The sequence below is a fragment of the Diabrotica undecimpunctata genome, chromosome 8, assembly GCF_040954645.1.
Source record: "Diabrotica undecimpunctata isolate CICGRU chromosome 8, icDiaUnde3, whole genome shotgun sequence".
Lineage (NCBI taxonomy): Eukaryota > Metazoa > Arthropoda > Insecta > Coleoptera > Chrysomelidae > Diabrotica > Diabrotica undecimpunctata.
The window spans coordinates 69,428,023-69,448,518 of record NC_092810.1 but is presented as its reverse complement, the minus strand read 5'-3'; the positions used below and the strand labels follow the sequence as shown (position 1 = coordinate 69,448,518).

General features: G+C 35.2%; 1 protein-coding gene and 1 non-coding gene across 2 annotated transcripts in view; both read left to right on the top strand.

Annotated features, from left to right (window-relative positions):
* Nucleotides 1-20,496, top strand: part of dlp (glypican dally-like) — a 243,211-nt gene that overhangs the window by 172,308 nt on the left and 50,407 nt on the right. The gene's annotated exons all lie outside the window — the stretch shown is intronic.
* On the top strand, nucleotides 10,711-10,782 carry TRNAP-AGG (transfer RNA proline (anticodon AGG)). The gene has a single exon. It is a non-coding gene; the product is annotated as a tRNA-Pro (tRNA).

The window sequence follows — 20,496 nt, the reverse complement described above, 5'->3', positions numbered from 1 at the left end:
GATGTAAATGAATCTCTAACAGGTATAAAAACAGCACTAATAATAATAAAATAAAAAAGTTATATAACTCACTGTATAAAAAGGTATGTTTAATATAGTTAAATACTCTCTCCAAATTCATGTATATGTACAATAATAAAGGAAATCTGGCCTACTCTAGGTCTCTAGGTTTTAGTTAATTCTATTCACCTTTAATCATGATTAAACTTAGATATTGTACACTGTACAGAGAAAATGTCAATAGTATCAAATATAATTTAGGTTAAGGAATATCGGTATTCTTAGCGGGCAATAAACCACATATTAAAAGGGATCATTATTTGCAATATTTCAAAGCAAATATTTGAGGCTAACGAAATTTTTTTTATTATCAAAATTTGTAGGTACTTTAGTCAAAAATTATTTTGAAAATGGACTCTAGAGAAATGATCGTATATACAGAATGTCGCACGAAATTAGAAAAATAAAGAAAGAATAAAAGATAGTATGGTGTGAGCGTTGACATGTTACAATTTTCATTGTGTTCCTCTAACTACTGCAGCAACTACTTTTCGTGTGCAGTACATCTGTTCGTCAATCCTCAGGAGATTAGTGGAACCAAAACGAATTTATCGTCAACGTGAAATATATTAGGTATTCATCATCTAAATAATATGTTATACTTTACTACAGGGGGTGAAAAGTATTATCTCTATTATGAATTTAGCTACGGTGATTTCTATGATAACTATGCTATTGATTGAGATTGTATATACGTAGACAAATAGTTGTAGAATTTTTAAAACTGATACTTGATTCTAGGCTGACATACATATTTGGTTTTAGGTAAGATTTTGGGAGCGATGATCATCCTACTAACTAGTAAGAGTATAAACATAAATTTCACTTCCTATATTTGGCTTCTATATATATTTTTTTCACAAACATGGACTTAATATGGAAAAAAATGGATGTCTTAATACTCCATCAAAAGTAAATAGTAAATACGAAAACCTTCCTTGCTATTTGGGAAAAAATAAATGCAAAATCCATTGCATTGCATTAAGTGCAAGCTTGTACCCTGTTATATTCATCTCTCACATTTTCTTGAATTTTGATTATTTTACATTTTGAATAAACTGTAATCACGGACAATGATAGTCTCAACATCGTTTACCACTCCCTTCTTTAGCAATATAATTTTTCTACTTTTTAAATACCCGTTGGTACATTTAATTGTTTTGTTACTTAGTTTTGTTGATTATTGTTTTTTTACAAGCCTTATTGACCTACTAAGAAAAATCTTTGTAATGTTCCTTTTATGAATAGTGTATCAGTTTTTAGTTGACTCTTTTCTAATATATGACATGCTTTGCAGTGTTTTATACAATTCTGATAACTCTTATTTATGAGTATTTCTTCAATCGCATTTTTTTCACTCGATTCTCAGTATTTTACGTATCCTTTTCAAAACCCATACTTCATACAGGATTTATTTAACAATAAATATTTAAAAATAAATAAATTAGCTTGTACTTCAAAAAGGTTGTCAATAATTATTACTGGGGTAAAAGAAGCAGTTCTCACAAATGTTGCACAACTGAAATTCTTGACATTAATAAAATTATTGATGGAATATGCTGCAGACTACTAAGTTTATAATATTTTGATCTTATTTTCTAACTTCCTTTTCAGTTCGATTGCACTTTTTATTATGGATCACCGTTTTTAATTAAGCAAATATATTGATATCAGATGTTCAATTATTACTTTCGACCATCGCATCAACCCTACTAATATTGGTGGATCCTAAATCATTCATGTTATAGTATCCTAGTAATATTCATGTCATTTTTAAGCTTATTGTTAATTACGTAATTAGAGTAATTAGCTATATTGTATAATCCAATATGTTGTCTTTATAATCGAATACCTGAGTCATTCTCAATATGGCTTTAGAAAGGGTACAGGCACTAGAGAAGCAATTATGGGATTGACACTGATGGCAGAAATGTATCTTAAAGTTCAAAAACGGCTGTATGTGTGCTTTGTCGATTATAGAAAGGCCTTTGACCGCATCAAACACGGAAAATTGATCGAGGTGCTAAAAGAAGTAGGGTTGGACGGACACGACATAGCTATCATAAGTAATACATACTGGAACCACACAGGATGGGTTCAAACAGAGAACGGAAACACCAAGTACATCAACATAGAACGAGGAGTACGTCAAGGCTGCATTTTATCCCCCCTATTATTTAATGTATATGCCGAACATATAATTAGAGCTTCTCTTGAAGATCGCCCTGAAGGTGCCAGAGCCAATGGAATCATCATTAACAATATAAGATATGCCGATGACACCGTAGTATTAGCAGAAACAGAAGACCAACTAAAAATATTGATGAACATATTATCAGAAGAAAGTCACAGGCTAGGCTTGGACATTAACTTTTCCAAAACCAAAATTCTGGTATTCCATAAAAACCCCCATGAACAAGTTACACCTAACATACAAATAAATGGTATCACCCTTCAGAGTTCCCAAAGCTTCATATACCTGGGCAGAGAACTAAATAGTCAACTAGACCACTCAAAAGAAATTAAAAGACGCATTGAAATAGCAAGATCTGGTATCATGACTATCCGTAAAATGCTCTGTAACCCCAAGCTATCAGTCTCAATAAGATCGAGAACACTAAAGTGTTATGTGTGGTGTCTATTACTATATGGTTGTGAGACCTGGACATTAAAACACTATGACGTCAACAAATTAAATTCATTTGAAATGTGGATGTACCGCCGAATGCTAAGAATAAGCTGGACCATCAGAACTACGAATGAAGAAGTACTGAGAGTCATGAACACACGCCCTCATCTGGTCAATACTATCAAAATTAGAAAGACGTCATATCTAGGACACATAATGCGCCATAGGGAATTTGAGCAGCTCCAAGTAATATTAGAAGGCAAAATTGAAGGTAAAAGGGGCATAGGACGAAAGAAAAAAATCTTGGCTACGAAACATCAGAGATTGGACCCACACAAAAGGAAATGAATTAATTCATCAAGCCCAGAATAGAGAGAAATTTGCCATATTGATCGCCAACCAGAGAAGGCACTTAGGAGGAGGAATATGTTGTCACATTGAGTAGATAATGGTAGTAATAATATTAAACTATTTAGCGCTGACACTTCACTTATGTGGAATTATTTCTTTGCAATTTTCAGTCACAAGAACTTTTTTCGGTCTAATTCGCTTCTTCCTTGAATCTGCCCTTCTTTACAAGGTAATCGTACAAATGCGTATATAATATCATATGAGAAAATTTTGCCGGCAATATTTTCGACTGGTATGAAATTTTGTTGCCTGACAATTTTCGCGAATTAAATTTTGACAGTTAAATCGTCAGTCGAGTGATTTTGTAAAAATTTCATAAGCGAAAATTGCCAAAAGGCAACAAACTTAAATAAAACCCGAAGAATATTTTACTGGTAAATAAATAATTTTCTTTCGAATGATATTCGACAAGACTATTTTACGAGACAATTAATGTTCCATATCAATGAAACGTAATCTTCATTTATTTGTTAACAATATTAAATGTACAATAATTATTATATAAGCTATAATAGTTTGCCCATTCTTTTCTACCAAAGCATGATTTTGTGTATTATAGACCTGTAGCATTTGGGAACTCGAAGGTCCAGCTTCATTTGTTGTTCTGAGATTTTCGATCAACTTCTGGTGGTGACTGGAATCTAGCTGCAGATATGGTGTTGGAGAGCTTGCATTTGAGTGACCCGTTAATTTAATTAACTCGTATTCAGAAACACCTTGCTTGAACAAGGCTGACACAGCTGAAGATCGATGAGAATGGTTTGTTATTTTATGTTTTTTGTGTCTATTCTACTTTTTTCAGCTGACATGTTTGTCAAATTAGATACGGTGTTGATTCTAAGTGGACAGTTTTTGAACCAAGATCCATCCTTCCAGTTGGGGTGAACGGTAAGAAAGAGTCTGTCTGATAAAATCTTTGGTCCCCTTTTTTCCATTAATTTGAAAAATAATCTAACATCTAAATTTTCGTTTGATTCGTTTCTTACCAGCCATTTGCTGCTTGCCAAACTTTTCGAACCGCATTGATTTGTTAAAAAAAAAAATGCTGTTGAATTCAATTCGGCCTGTAAATTCTCCCATAACATCAAATTCCTTCTGGAAAAAGTGAATCTTGCAGTTTACGGCCTCATTGCCTCTCCAAGCAAGTTTAAATGAGCAAAGGTGATAAAACTTTTTTTGTGCTCCATCGGGGGTTTCCTCGTCGTAGCTTTGGATGATTTTTTATAGTTCTTCGGTGGATATTGCTCTTGAACTGAGTTTTCTTTTTTCTTAAACACTTTGAAGCTGCCTCCGCTTGGTATCTCTGGCCAATCTTGCACATTTGAAAGATATATTGTATTGTAGTATTCCACATTGATTTTACAGGCGACTCTTTATAGTCTTCGCCATTGCCTTTTTTTCATGTTAAAGCATAATCCTTGAGAATTTTTGCTAGTTCCATTATGATAGTACATCTTTCAAGCGTAAAATTTCTCACCCGTTGGAACTCCGAAAATTGGGTCCAAATAGAGCTTCTGGACCTCTGCGTGTTCAATGGGATATTTTGCGAAACCAATTTTTTGGTTTCTTCCCCTGACTGGCATCCCAATCTTGATTTTTCGTCTGGATTCATTATATCTGTCCAAAATTGATTACGCCTCAATGACGTTTGTCAAACTGACAATTGAATTACCAGACACCTTCGTGACGGATCTGCCATTTCAATTCATTTCAAGTGCATTTTAATCGCACAAGTTCAATAAAGTAGTTTAAATACATTCAATCTAAACAACAAATACTCTTTATTTTATAAAATTTAACACATTTTCTTTAAATTTTGTGGTGTCTTTAAATTCAATAATAATTGTATTCTCTTCTAATTAAATTGTATATGTATCAAAACCCATAATTAAATCCAGTAATGATAAATTTAATAAAATTCTATTAAATGTACATCACTTTTTCGCGCCATACATTAAAATTCTCTCCACATCACTGAACAAATATTTAAAATTCATCTGATAAATCGAATCAAAAACAAACAAAAATATTTATGGTAGACTCGGTTTCATCCTCAAAAACAATAGCTCCCAATACGTTATTCTTAGTTGGTTTGTTTTGCATACGTGTTAGCTCTGCCACAAAAATTCCTCTGGTGTGAAGTGTTTGACTTGACATGAACCATTCCAAGAACCAGATCACAAGAATGTTTGTGAAGTTTCCTGAGAACTGTTCAAAATTAGTCGTTTAGCTTATAAATTGTTTGGAAAGGAAATTTATGTAAGTAGTAATTGCTTTCATTAGATGACGGTAGGGATAAAAAAGTATAAACGATGACAGAGCCGGATTGGTTTAATAAAATAAAATTATAATAGATTTAATAAAAAAAGATTAAAAAAAATTTCTATAGACCACTGTGTGGTCTATAGAAATATGCATATTTTAAATCAAATTTTGCTATTGGTCACTACTATGCATATTTTAATATTGTTTCCAATTATTTACGTTTTCACACAGATTGCACAACAATGTACTTTCCTCCTTTTTTGTTTTACTTTTTGTTTTTTTTATGTAGATACTAAAAGTAAATGGAATGAAACCTATTATAGAGCAAATATGGTAACATTTTGTGAGTCAAATTACATTATAAACGTTCTGAAACTGTTCTTGTGTCAATTTTTTCAAAAAAGATTGTTTTAAATATTGTGTGAAAAATATAACCGAAATTTGTTAAGCGGGTTTATGTTTTTCAAAACTGACGGGTGACTTACTTGGGGTCGATCTTGTTGGTAACAGCTATGCTTTTAAATAATTGATGGATTCGACCGTTACTTGATGGAAATTCATTTTATGTAACAATAAAACACTGAAAACTTTGTTTTCAAAACTTCCACAAAATTTATTTTAAATGCTTATCACTACAGCTGTTTCGGCTAATTCCCTTTCTCAAGTGATCTGTTTTTGGCATGGGTTTACACTTTATAGTCTCTAAAGAGATAGGTTGAGGAGGGGAGAACTGTTTGTCTCAAGCTGGTTATTCAGAATTATATCTGTGTTTTTTAATTTGTTGATTTCCATAGATTCTAACAAAGATAGCTTAAGGCCTTTATTTTGAATGTGTAGAATTTTAAATTCGTCATTAAAAGAATGATTATGATCTAGAAGGTGAAGTGCGTATGTAGAATCTGTTTTTCTATTATTGAAAGCCCTTTTATGTTCTGCTATTCGTTTATTAAAATTTCTACCTGTTTGACCAATGTAAGTTTTTGGGCAGTCGCCACATTTAAGTTTGTACACACCACTGTGTGTTTTTTATGTTGGCTCTTGTTGTTTTTAATATATTTGCCTAGGATGTTATTTGTTCTGAAAACTGGTGTTATTCCTTTCTTTTTTATATAATGGGCAATCCTCTAAGACCATTGCTATCAGATATTTTTATGGATCATCTAGAGACAAAGATTTCAAAACATCCCATATTCAAACAGTTTTTATATTGGTAGAGATACGTAGACGACGTACTGGTATGTTTCACAGGAACTAACAGGCAACTCGACCAATTTTTATCGTATATTAATTCTCTTCATAGTCATATTGAATTTACAATAGAAACAGAACAAAATCAATCCATAAAGTTTTTAGATTTAAAAATTACCAGACTTAAAAACAAACATGACTTCTCCATATTTCATAAACCTACCCATACTGACACGACTATTCACAATTCATCATCCCATCCCACACAACATAAACTGGCAGCCTATCATAATATGTTACATAGATTAACAGCAATTCCTATGTCAAAATACAATTTTGAGACAGAATTAAATATCATTAAGCAAATAGCAGTAAACAATGGATACAACGAACAAACAATAAATAAAATGTTAAATCAAAAACTACACAAGAAAGCCCTGAACTTAGTATTTCCACCACCAGAGAAAAAACCCAGTACCTTCTGCTCGATTACATATACAGGCAAAATATCAACAAAAATAGCCAAACACATAAAAAAGAAAGGAATAACACCAGTTTTCAGAACAAATAACAACCTAGGCAAATATATTAAAAACCACAAGAGCCAACATAAAAAAACACTTACACAGTGGTGTGTACAAACTTAAATGTGGCGAATGCCCAAAAACTTACATTGGTCAAACAGGTAGAAATTTTAATAAACGAATAGCAGAACATAAAAGGGCTTTCAATAATAGAAAAACAGATTCTACATACGCACTTCACCTTCTAGATCATAATCATTCTTTTAGAGACTATAAAGTGTAAACCCATGCCAAAAACAGATCACTTGAGAAAGGCAATTAGCCGAAACAGAGTAGTGATAAGAATTTAACATAAATTTTGTGGAAGTTTTGAAAACAAAGTTTTCAGTGTTTTATTGTTACAGCTATGCTTTTAGTTGAAAAAATCTGAGAGTGGTATATGTGCCCTCAGAATATCAAATTCTGACTATCAAATTACATTACAAAAATAATCGACGTAAGATGCCCCAACTCAGCAGATGTAGGTAGCGACCATAGCCTGGTATTATGTAAAATAAGAGTCATCCTGAAATACTTCACACCTAAGAGGGCGGCGCCAACATAAACAAAAATCAGAGTCGAAGGACTAAATACTGAATTCACGGAATACTTATACAGAAAAATAATATCAGAGAAGATTGCTGGCCATGAAATATTAAAAAACGATAACATCGAGGAAAGCTGGAAAAAAAAAAGTAACAAACACTAACATATCAAAAAAGAAAACATCATGGTTGAGAGAGGAAGTCAAGACAAAATGTGAAGAAACGAAGAAAGCCTTTTTACAATATAGAGCAGAACAAACACAACAGGCGTATAACCACTATAAACGAATTAGAAATGAAACGAATACTTTAGTTAGACAAATAAATAGGGAACACTGGCAGAGCTTCTCAAAACAGATGGAACACGACTTCTACGGAACACAAAAAGAAATATGGAGAATGATTAGAGGACAAAGAAAAGAGACGAGCGAACTAATAAAAACCAAACATATTCAGAGAAGGAAACCTGAGCAGGCTACTTTCGATCCCTACTTGCTAAATGTGACGATAATGAACCACCAACACGAGGTGACGGCAAACGAAGAAATAAACATTGAGGAGGAAGAGGTAAAGGAAGCATTGAGTAATTTAAAAAAACAAAAAATCACCAGTAGAAGACAGAATACCGAATGAACTCCTAAAGTACGGAAGACCATATCTGACCAAACAACTATTAAAACTAATCCAAAAATAATAGAACAAAACAGAATTCCTCAAGAGTGGAGATCAAGCGTCCTAATACCTCTTCTCTTCAAAAAGGGAGACAAATCGGACCCAGAAAATTACAGAGGACTTAAATGATAACAAATAAACTGAATGAAATTATAACACTAGCAGAAGAACAACAAGGTTTTAGGTCGGGACGATCATGCACCGACGCTATATTTATACTGAGGCAAGTACAAGAGACGTCATTAGAATACAGTAATTAGAGATGTTTCGATTTCCATCTCGGAAATTCATTTTAAAATAGAAATATTAATTAAAAATTAAAATGCCATAAGAAAATAAATTCAGAACCATACCAAAATCTTTTTTAGTGCGGTCCTGAGTTAATTGCTTATAAATAATAAACAACACACTCATATTGTGGAACATACTTATTCTTTCTACAAAGAATAATAAAACTTTAATATAAATACTTTTTTAATGAAGGCGAGAGTAGATTTTGTTTTCTAACTACAATATTAAAAGTAAATATACTTTATAGGGTTACTTAAAAAAGACGAAAAACTCGGGTTTGTTCGGAAAAATACTCTCATGAGATTTTTTTTGCATAATCACTTTCATGAGATACCCCAAAATAAGGTTCAAGGGGTCGCCCAGGCGAAAAGTTGTTAAAATTGTGTTAAACAATTTTTTAAAACAAATTGTAATAATTAGTTCTTTCGGTCCGGGCAAATTACATTTTAATATTTTGGACCATTCTGAACAAAATAGATCTCTTGTATTTTTTCTGTAAATTTGATCGTTTTCGAGTTATAAACAATTTAAAATTTAAAAAAGCGCAAAATTACGATTTTCAAGACTGAAAAACACAACTAAAAAAATATTATTTTTGAATTCACCAAGGACCCAAATTTAAGTTCAAACCTTGTTCTATCATTGCTCGATAGGTATGTTGGGCTTATTTTATTTTAAAACATTATTTTTTATCCAGTGATGAAGCGCTTATGACATGACGGGCGCTCGGGCTGCGGCGTCTACTATATAAGATATTGACACAAGATCTATGGCACATATTTTTGCTGGTTTCAATTCTCATTGTACAAATGAGTGCCCGCCCTGCCATGTGCGGTTTATTAGGTTTGTTTTTTAGGTTTTTTAGATCATTATGATCAAAAAAGATCTGTTGTTAGTTTTCTCTAAAGTTGATCGTCTAAACCACAAATTAACAAATATTATTTTTGAAATCATCAAGTGCCTAAATTCAAGTTCAAGCCTTCTTCTATCTGCCCCAGATAAAAATTCTGGGCTTAATTTATTTTAAAACATTCTTTTTAATTGTTAATGGAAAAAACGAAATGACGATTTCCAATGCTTAAAAACACAATTAACAAAATGTTACTTTTAAATCATCAAGTGACTAAATTCAAGTTCAAGACTTCTTCTATCAGCTTCAGATGAAAATTCTGGGCTTATTTTATTTTAAAACATTGTTTTTAATTGTTAATAAACCGCTTATGGCAGGGCGGGCGCTCATTTCATTTGTACAATGAAAATTGAAACCAGCAAAAATTTGTACTATAGATCTTGTTTCCCTCTCTTATACACGATACACATTTAATATTACTAGTTTAGCTCTAGTAGCTATTATCTTTTCTTTCTCCCCTATTCTACTTTAGTTTGTGTACTAATGGAACTGTATAAACAACCACTCCCACATCTCTTGCGACTCTGAGCAACGTGGCCTCTATGAGGATGACTTTTATCCTCGAGCTCTTGAGGATAAAATAAGCCTATCCGTCCACTTGTATCTGACACACTACAAAGAACACGAATAACCCGAATGCACTTGTTTGTCTCAACCTATAAGCTCACTCTGAAATGGAGTGGACAAAATATGTTTCAGTTCAGTACAAATATGTTGCAGCAACTGTCAATACGTCCATGCTCATTTTGGTTCTGCCAAGACGTATGATGAAAATATTTGGCATGTTTGCTGCCAAAATATTTGGGTATATTTTATAATAGGAATAACGAATAGTTAGATGAATACAGCGAAGCCGCATAACAAATAAACTAATACATGTAGCGAGGTGTGCTGCTGCCATTAAATGAGACCTACAAAATTGAATGTACAGAATAAAATAAAATTTCGTTTACTACATTTTTTATAAACAATCTATATTCTATCTTTTACAAATATAATGATTAAATATTAAAATAATTAAATTAAAATTGAGATTTAGATAGATATTTTAAACAGTTGAAATAAATATCTTAAAAATATATATTTTATCAAGAATTGTTATTTTTTTTTATAATAAAAACTATTGTGTATAAACATACTAAAAATAGATAGCGAGAACTCTGCGCGTATAAATATGGCTCGTTGGTCTAGGGGTATGATTTCCGCTTAGGGTGCGGGAGGTCCCGGGTTCAAATCCCGGACGAGCCCAAATTTTTTTATTTTTTTTTTCATGGAATAATATTTGTTATTTAAAAGCATAACTAAAATTAATGTTTTTTTATTTTAATTTAATTATTTGTTGCAAATAAATAGATTTTTGTACAAATTTCTTTAATTTGATATTTATCGACTTGCATTGAACTAGAATGATTTCGATAATTCCACTAACCGAAACTTATAACAAACTAAACTTTTGATTAGTACATATTCCGAACATGACTAAAATGTCTAATTTCTAATGACTATTTCTAGTTTTAGTAATTTCTAATGACTATTGCGATTATATTTAGGATTCTAATCATAAAACTTTAATAATATATAATTGGATTTCTAATGAAATTCGACAGGATAATTAAATGACTCCAAACATGGACAGTGACTATATACTTGAAATATCTAGAACTGTTATACAGGGTTGGAAGTCTAAAAGTAAACATACAACAGACAAATCTTGGATCGCAGCAAATGTTGAATACTCTATAATCTATGTAAGAACTATGAAGAAAAATTTAAATGAAGTTGCTCGCCTGCTTGATTAGTCGAAACACAGACAAATTTGCACAAGGGAAAGTATATTTATTCCACATATAGTCAGCAGTTCTGTTTATGTTTAGTTTGTTATGAATTGACATCAAAAATAGCTTGGCAACTTTTAAATGTGTAGATTTTTTAGTAATATTTATATATATATATATATATATATATATATATATATATATATATATATATATATATATATATATATAAGCGGGGATCCTACAGCTTCTGCCGCTTCCCGCATTTCGATCGCCATCTTTTTCTATCTCTCCAGGTGTCTTCATCAATGGCTCTATCTTTCATGGTTTCCATAACACCTTGTATCCAAGACTTGGCTGGTCTTCCTCGTTTCCTTCTATTACTTGGATTGTATTCCATAGCTCTTTTTGGCCATCTGTTGTCGTCCATCCTCTGTACGTGTCCATACCATATTAACTGTCTAGTTTCTATTCTTTCAGAAGTTGTATGTACTCTATCTGTTTTTCTTTTAATTTCAGAATTAGGTATACGTTCTACTCTTGATATACGGCAAGCTCTTCTTAGGTAGTCCATTTCAACCGTGTCAACTTTTTTCTTTCCTTTTACTGTCATTTGCCAACATTCTGCTCCATATGTAAGAATGGGCTCTACAATTACTTTGTAATTTTATATACTTTTATTTACTTTTATACTTATTTTTTATATTTATTTTTATATACTATAATACTTTTTTAGTAATATGCTAACTCAAAATTAAATATCTTACTGGAGAGTAGTGAAATCCTTAAATTTTTGAAGATGAATTTTTTTATTAAAGAAATAGCTTTTAGATATTTTGAAATTTTAATCTTCTTCTTTCTTCTTGTATGTAGGCTTTAAAGCTTGTAAATTTTAATCTTCTTCTTCCTTCTTGTATGTAGGATTTAAAGCTTGTTTCTTCTTCTATATTAGCCTCCTAAATTGTTTAAATTATCGCACCATCTTTTTCTTGGTCTGCCAATACTTCTTCGTCCATTTGGTGACTTATCTATTATGTGAAATTTCGAAAAGTAAAATAAGATATGAGTAGGTTTAAGTGTGAAAGAGAATATAAATAATATGTCAAACGGCTGAGTGGGTGTTACTGTCTCAAGGAGTACGGCTTTGAGGAAAATTTTTTACAATAGTTGTATTGAAACACGTGTTGCGATAGAAGCGTTATTACAATAGATAATATATGAATATAAACAATATACTATATTTTAGATAATAAATCGTGGGAGAACATTCAGTTAGTTTGATTGGTAATACAAGAAAAACTTAGGTCAAAGCATAAAACCAATACCCCACCAGAAAATAAGAATGAAAAAAAGGGTATTATGCATTATGTTACAATAATTTCCCACAGCTGTAGGTTTGCTATATGTCGCGTAGTCTCTAAAAAGAAAGCATATTTATCATCAGGCTACTAGCGTTATAATAATGTTACGTAAAAATATGAGTCATAGTTTTAACCTGTAACATGTTTATATTCTAATATGTTTTAGAATTTACGAGAGACTCCGATTTACCTGAGCGACCTTCCAGAACCGATGCGAGGGAAATCCAGTTTGCCTTTACCGTTTCGCCATCGAAGGTTTTAGAGTTTTCGAGATAACGGCACTGGTATATAATAACGGAACTTTATTTGGAAGGGACAGTTAATTCTCAAGACCCGCGCTCGCGAATTTGTTACGTACGGATATAATAAATTATTGTCAGATAAGTTAATATAAATAAAGAAATAAATTAAATCCGTAAGTGTTGTAAATATTGAACCTTTTAATAAATTCACAACAAATGGTGTCAGAGTGAGATCGAACATAAATTAGACTTATAATAATAATACAAGTGAATATAAAATAAATTGTGAAAATGGCTACGATTTATGAGCTGACAGTGACTAATTTAAGAAGACATCTCGAAGACAGAGAATTAGCTTCTACCGGAAAAAAGGCTGAGTTAGTCCAACGACTAAAGAACGCTTTGCTAGAAGAAGGACTAGATCCAGAGGCTTATATATTTGAAGATGCTGTCCTCTCGTCGATTTCGAAAGTTTCTTCTGATGTAGCCAAAGTTTCTGGTGACATCGCATCATTAGAGAACAAAGTTTCCGGCGACATCGCTTCATTAGAAAACAAAGTTTCTAACGAGATTTCTTCGCTGGAAAGCAAAGTCTCTGCTAATATCTCTTTGGAAATCTCTAAAGTAACTTCTGAGATGTCTGCCCTCGACGATAGAATATCTTCGTTAAAAAACCAAGTTGCTGCCGATATGTCGGCCTTCGAAGAAAAGATTAAAGAGATGGAAAGGAAGATGGAGGAAACAGGGACAGCAGAGAGAGGAAACAATCCAATTACAGTGGAGATAAAAGAAGACCAGACGAAATTTAAGTTGGAGACACGGCCGAAATTTGAAGGAAGTGGAGGTTCTATTCATGTTAAAGTCCCAACTTTCGACGGAAAATCATCATGGAACAACTACATGAAACAGTTCGAATCAGCCGCAAGAGCAAATGGATGGTCTGAAAAAGAAAAGGCTGTAAACCTGACTATCGCTCTTCGAGGAGATGCCTTAGATGTGCTTCAGACCATAGCCGTAGAGGAGACCGATGATTTCGAACAACTCAAGAAGAGGCTAAATATGCGATATGGCCACGAACATTTGGAGCATGTATATCAGTCACAGCTTAAAAATCGTAGACAGAAGAAAGAGGAGGCTCTTCAAGAATATGAGGTAGACATTGCCAGATTAGTACGATATGCTTATCCAACAGCTCCCGAAGACATGATGGAAAAATTGGCCGTTCAAACGTTTATTGATGGTCTTCGTGATCATGAAATGCAGAGAACACTACGATTAGCTCGTCACAAGACGCTGGTTGATGTCTTATCCGCCGCCCTCGAATACGAGTCAGCTACGCAGGCCTCTGGCGGGTACAGTAAAGTTAGGACTGTAAAAGAGGAAGCAGATGAAGATAAACTTGACCAGCTCGTTAATTTGATGAAAAGCATGACATGCAAGAAAAAGAAGACCATAAAATCAAGAAACTCACCATCAGGAAAACCAGAACGAGTCAACCTTAGGGGGGCAGCTTCGACCCGGAACTCTTCCAAAGACCCTCTTATACTAATAGCTTCTTTGAAATGTCGTGAAGATAGTGTATATGTAGATGGAGACATAAATGGTAAAAAGCATACGTTGTTGGTGGATACCGGAGCGACCAGAACCATTATACGCCCGACAGTTATAAACAGCCGAAAGAAACTGTTACCAACGAGGTTGCGACTTCGGACCGCTACAGGTGAAAATGCTAACATTCATGGAGAAATCCAGGTACAATTGGGAATTGGAGCAGAAAAGTTCGTCCACACTGTTATAGTTGCTGACATCGAAGAGGATGTTATATTAGGAATGGACGTAATGAATATGCATGGATTCCAATTGGATTTTAAGAATAAGGTAATCAAAGTTGGCAACGAGGAGGTATTTCTCCATCCACATAATGACAACACTGTGCAAGCAGCCATTACAGAAGATACAGTTGTGCCTGCGAGAAGCGAAACGATCATAGTAGCGCGGCTACAGGGAATTGTGGACGAAGCGGGACCTGTTATGATGGAGCCTTGGAACCACGACGATGAGGTTGGCCGTGGAATCATAATTGGAAAGGAATTGGTGACTTCGGCTAAGGAAATTCCTGTGAGACTTATCAATGTCAACGACTACCCAGTGACCATAAAGAAAGAGACAAAAGTAGGAACTTGTGTACCTGTGACATCCATAATCCGTCAGGCGACAACATCTGATAATTCCAACGACAAATTCGACCAAATGGTTGCAGTTGCAGGACAGTCTCTAAATCAGATGGAGAAAAGGAAATTAAGGGAATTTCTTCGGCAGTATCGTGATATTTTCGTACCGAAAGGAGGAAAGACGGGAAGAACTACCGTTGTTAAGCATAAAATTGATACTGCTAATGCTAAGCCAATTCGTCAAACAGCTCGACGATTACCACAGGCGAAAAGAGAGGAAGCTGAAACGATTGTTCAGGAAATGAAGAAAGACGGGGTGATAGAACCTTCTACGAGCCCATGGGTCTCTCCGGTGGTCCTGGTTAAGAAGAAAGACGGAACGACGAGGTTCTGTGTGGATTACCGTTTGCTGAACAACGTTACCAAGAAAGATAGTTATCCTCTGCCTCGGATCGATGACACATTGGACACATTGGCTGGAAGTAAATTGTTTTCTACTTTAGATTTGAAGTCTGGATACTGGCAGGTAGAAATGGACCCAGTCGATAAAGAAAAGACAGCCTTCACCACAGGATCTGGATTGTGGCAATTCAACGTTATGCCATTTGGACTTTGTAATGCTCCTGCGACATTTGAGAGGCTTATGGAAAATGTGTTGAGAGGGTTATCTTGGAAAACATGCCTGGTTTATTTAGATGACATAATCGTCTTGGGGGAGACATTCGAAGTTCATTTGAGGAATTTAGAAAACGTTTTTAATCGACTTAAAGCTGCCCAATTGATGCTAAACCCCAAGAAGTGCCAGCTATTTCAAGGTAAAGTCAATTATCTGGGTCATATAGTCAGTAAAGAAGGAGTGGCCGTGGATAAGGGAAAAATCGATTCCATTAAGGAATGGCCAAAACCAACTGACAAACATCAAGTGAGAAGTTTTCTTGGACTATGTACTTACTACCGGAGGTTTATTAAGAAGTTTGCAGATATCGCTAAGCCATTAACGCGACTTACAGAGGAAGCAAGAGAATACCGCTGGGATATAGACTGCCAAAATGCCTTTGAAACGTTGAAAAAGCATTTAATAACAGCACCAATTTTGGGGTATCCACTGCCAGAAGGAGAGTTCATCTTAGATACGGATGCAAGTAATGTGGGAATTGGAGGAGTGCTGTCTCAGATTCAAGGAGGACAGGAACGAGTCCTCGGATATTTTAGTAAAGTTCTTTTAAAACCTGAGCGGAATTATTGCGTCACGAGAAGAGAACTTCTAGCAGTAGTTAAATCAGTAGAGCACTTCTATCAATACATCTATGGCAGAAAGTTTCTAATCCGAACCGACCATGCCGCCCTTAAGTGGTTGATGCAGTTTAAGAATCCAGAGGGTCAGATAGCCAGGTGGATCGAACGACTCCAAGAATACGATTTTAAGATTGAGCACCGGGCCGGAGTTAGCCACAGAAACGCTGATTCTCTTTCCAGAAGGCCATGCTCAGCAGAGTGTTCCCACTGCAACAAAACGGAATCCAAGGAAGCGGCAGTGCTAAGAACGACGATGGTCAACGACGACTGGACGCCTACTAAGATCAGGGAAGAACAAGAGAGAGATCCAGTTATACAGAAAATCCGAAAATGGAAAGAGGAAAACCGTCGACCACCTTGGCAGGAAATATCAAACCTATGCTCAGTAGTTAAGACGTATTGGGCCCAGTGGGACTCATTTATCATCGAAGATGGCTTGCTTAAACGAGTCCTGGAAAATGATGACGGTTCAGAGAAGAGAAGACAGTTGGTGATCCCAAAGAGCAGAATAGCCGAAGTACTTCGTCAGTTACACGACAGTCCATCGGGAGGGCATTTTGGTGTAAGGAAAACCCTTCAGCGAATTCGGGAACGGTTTTATTGGATGAACAGTTCCGACGACGTAAAAGACTGGTGTAAGAAATGTACTATTTGTGCTACGAGTAACGGGCCTCACCGAAAAAGGAGAGCTCCTATGAGACAATATAATGTTGGAAGCCCGTTTGAAAGAATAGCTTTGGACATCGCTGGGCCATTTCCAGAAAGTGAAAATGGAGGCAAGTACATGCTGGTAGTAATGGATTACTTTACTAAGTGGGTCGAGATTTACGCACTTCCCGACCAGAAGGCCGCCACCGTTGCAGATAAGTTGATCCAAGAATATATCAGCCGATTTGGAGTGCCTTTGGAGATACATAGTGACCAAGGCAGGAACTTCGAAAGCGATCTATTCCAAGGAATATGTGATAGACTAGGCATGAAGAAAACAAGAACTACCGCGTATCATCCGCAATCGGATGGTATGGTAGAACGAATGAATAGGACAGTTGGCAAGTATTTGACAAAGATGGTGTCCGATCATCAGCGAGACTGGGACCAATACCTTCTGTTCTTCACAATGACCTACAGATCTGCTGTTAACGAATCAACAGGCCAGACACCAGCCAAAGTCCTATTCGGACGCGAAATGCGACTACCTTGTGATCTCGAGTTTGGATGTAAACCTGGAGAAGATGTAGCAGGTGAAGATTATGTGATCGAATTACGAAGAAGAATGGACGATGTACATGAGTTGGTCCGTTCCCACCTTCAGATCGCTAGCGACAGAATGAAGAAACGGTACGATACACAAGCCGAAAAGGGTTGCTTTAAGAAGAACGACAAAGTATGGCTGTATAATCCCAAGAAGCGAAAAGGTTGTTCTCCCAAATTGCAGAAGTTTTGGGAAGGTCCATACCTCATTGTGGAGAAGATCAACGATGTCATCTACCGAATAAGCAAGATTCCGAGGGGAAAGCCGATGATAGTACACCATAACCGGTTGGCGTCTTTCGAAGGTGACCACGACGTAGATGAAGAAGTGGAAGTAAACCAAGTCCAAGACGTGTCTGACCTCACGTTTGAGGAATTCATGGGTGCCTATGGAGGTACCGGTAAAGCAAGACATGGTGTTACCACTGAAGAAAAGCAAGATCTACTCGCGCTCCCCGATGACTACTCGCTGGCCCTTACCATCCCGGCCAGTATCAAAGACGCACCAGGGTTGGCATCCGTCTTTCGAAGGAAGTTTGGTCGAGTTGCAGAACTTCAATGCCAGGTGCCAGCTCCCGGTAAAACCTTGAAACTCCAAGATGCACCACGTTACCTTTTCTACCTGGTAACAAAAGACACTGCCCGTGACCAACCTACCTACCGAGATGTGTGGGAAGCCTTACTTCAATTGAGAGAGCACGTACTAGAGTCCGACGTGCAAAAGTTAGCCATGCCAAAGTTGGAGTGCCGCCAATTAGATTGGAGGGTTATCCGAAATATGGTGGAGGAGATCTTCAAAGACACCGAAGTCCAGGTGTTAGTCTGTTGCAATCCGCTAAGTACCTTGTGCGGAGAGAAAACCGTCCCTTGTCATTTTTATACAACTGGAAGTTGTAAAAGAGGGTCCAGTTGCCGATACCAGCATACCGTTCCAGTTCTAGTCCCGACAAGGTTCCAGGAGGAACCATCTTTTGAGAGGGGGGCAATGTTACGTAAAAATATGAGTCATAGTTTTAACCTGTAACATGTTTATATTCTAATATGTTTTAGAATTTACGAGAGACTCCGATTTACCTGAGCGACCTTCCAGAACCGATGCGAGGGAAATCCAGTTTGCCTTTACCGTTTCGCCATCGAAGGTTTTAGAGTTTTCGAGATAACGGCACTGGTATATAATAACGGAACTTTATTTGGAAGGGACAGTTAATTCTCAAGACCCGCGCTCGCGAATTTGTTACGTACGGATATAATAAATTATTGTCAGATAAGTTAATATAAATAAAGAAATAAATTAAATCCGTAAGTGTTGTAAATATTGAACCTTTTAATAAATTCACAACAATAAGCTCTGTCACATTTCTATTTACCCATAGCGATACTCACTAGCACACAATGACGGACCCCTGGCAGACCCACCATATTTTCTTTTATTTTACTTATATATTATTGTCACTGTTATTATTTTTCATTAAATATAATACATGCAACAATACTGCATACGCTACGGCTAGAAAGAGCCGAAGAATTTCGACTTAGTGTCGAGCTTTAAGCTTGCGAACTGTTACTACAGCAGCAGTCGGTTTAACCCGCCGCCTTAGATATTTCACATCAAAAAGGATAATTAATTTATTAGGGGGAGCGCATGTGTGCAATAGCTGATGCCAAAATGAGAAAGTATATGTTAAAATAATTATAGCGCGTCCAACGCCGAAATGATATAATCATCAGATATGAGGAATTCAGGTTACAAGTTACATTCAAGTTTCAGGAAGTAGTAGGATATTAGGACTAAAGACCTCGTGACTTAGACAAGACATGTCTGTGATGCCGATTAATATTGATATGATCCAATGTTTAAATATATGGAAACATGCACACATATTTTGCCCAATACTTGCTTACAGAGTAAAGTGTTATATATTAATGTATTACATTTATAATCTACTTAAAAGACACCGGGCTTTAAAACCATAAGCCGCTTTTTATGACTCCACAGTGCAATCGTAAATATTATCTACATTGTCTATTATCGTTTTCATTCACGACGTAATCGTTTGTTTTTGTCATAATCACTGGGTTGCTGTTGGAAGGCCACCTTTCACTTGTTTTATCGTACCAGATTACTCGGAAAACTGCTTTTGTCAATATTTAATTTCTCTTTTGGCGGCGTCAACAGCAACCATTACATCAGACAACTTCAAATAGATTTCGACGTAGGGATTAAGAATTGTGCACAGAGTAAGGAACGTAATAATTATTACCTAGATGATAATAGCGGTATTTCCGTAACAAACAGTTTTAAACGACTTTGTGTATTTAGTTATCCCTTTTCATATATCAGTCAAGACAGGCGTATTATGTACAGACGAAATTAGTTCGTTAAAATGAGAATGATTATAAGACAGCGTGGAGTTAGAATAGAACTACGTTAGTAGAGTTAATATAAATTAGAGAAGTATCGCTGTCTGAAACACTATTAAAAACTAATCAAGTAAAATTAATATTGTAAGAATTAATGTAAACTAGTAGAAATGTTCCGAAAACCAACCTAGTAGACACGACAGTTAAAAATTAACAAAAATGGCGTTTTTTGTTTTGCTAGGGTTCTTTTTTTCCTGAAATAGTGTGTCGTATTATAGGTTATTCCTCTATAGTTTTACTGTATTTAGTCAAGAGCAAAAGCTTTTCCACAGGTTATAGCGATTCCAAAAATTAGAACAAAGCACATTTTATTTTGACTTCTTTCGAATATTTCTAGCATTATAATTAATCTGGCATATTTACGAAAATTATTATACGTAAGTTGAAAATTTGTTTTTAATATATATTATAGTTCATTCCTAGGAATACTGATTAGGCTGATTTT